This window comes from Sceloporus undulatus, chromosome 1 (assembly GCF_019175285.1).
Source record: "Sceloporus undulatus isolate JIND9_A2432 ecotype Alabama chromosome 1, SceUnd_v1.1, whole genome shotgun sequence".
Taxonomy (NCBI): domain Eukaryota; kingdom Metazoa; phylum Chordata; class Lepidosauria; order Squamata; family Phrynosomatidae; genus Sceloporus; species Sceloporus undulatus.
Window position 1 is genome coordinate 182266606 of NC_056522.1, and position 1098 is coordinate 182267703.

Below are 1098 nucleotides of genomic sequence, written 5' to 3' on the forward strand. Positions count from 1 at the left end.
CCAGTTTAACATAGTCCACGGAGGCTCTGGACACTTCTACCCTAGGTTCTGCTAAAGTGTCGGCGTTCAGACCTTCGCTTATACGAGAGGTTTTATCCGCAAAAAAGTCGTTAAACAAGTCGCAGCAGGCCTTAGAAGGTTCAAGGATCTGGTTCAGGGCGGGAGGGAGCTGAGTTAGCTCCCTGACCACCCTGAACAACTCTGCCGGACGCGACTCAGCGGACGCAATACGAGCACCATAGAACGAATTCTTTGTTGCTCGTATTGCCTCTCCGTAGTCCTCTAACAGTTGGTCTAGGAGAGCCTTGTCATCTAAGCAAAGGTGTTTCCGCCAACGGTACTCTAGCCGTCGCAGAACCCGCTTCCTCGCCCGGAGATCTTCCGTATACCAGGGCTTACGTTTGGAAGCAGGCCTGAGAGGGCGCTTGGGAGCGATCCTGTGTATAGCCCTGGAAAGGCCGGTATTCCAGATACCGGTGAGGGCATCAACAGAGTCGCCGTCATTTCCAACCATGAGCCCCTCTAAGGCTTCTCGGAACCTCTCAGGTTCCATCAGCCTTCGAGGGTGGACCATCCTAACTGGTCCACCACCCCCGGGGGGGGATCTGGGTAGAGGCCTTGATTTTCACCTCTACCAGGAAATGATCCGTCCATGACAGGGGGGAAACATTAACTATTTCCACCCACGGATTCTCCGCATCCGAACAGAAGACCAAATCGAGAGTATTACCCGCACAATGCGTGGGACCCTGTATCAGCTGGGACAGGCCCATGGCCGCCATGGTCTCCATGAATTCCCGAGCCGCACCGGATGGAACATGGCTGGCCGTGAGGGAGATGTTGAAGTCGCCCAGGACAAGAAGCCTGGGCATCTCCAACATCAGCTCAGCGACCAGCTGTGTCAGCTCGTTAAGGGAGTCCGCTAATGCACGGGGTGGCCGATACACTAACAGAATCCCTAGACTGTCCCTAGCCTTTAGGGTCAGGTAAATACACTCGATATAGGAGGTCTGTCGGATGTGGTTCCTGGTGAGGGACACGGTGTTCCTATGTACCAAGGCCACACCCCCCCCCCCGCCCACCTAACCTGCGCTGGTC

General features: G+C 55.5%; 1 protein-coding gene across 1 annotated transcript in view; it reads right to left on the reverse strand.

The window, feature by feature from the left end:
• The window catches only part of SPTLC3 (serine palmitoyltransferase long chain base subunit 3), an 82835-nt gene that overhangs the window by 60427 nt on the left and 21310 nt on the right, over positions 1-1098 (reverse strand). The gene's annotated exons all lie outside the window — the stretch shown is intronic.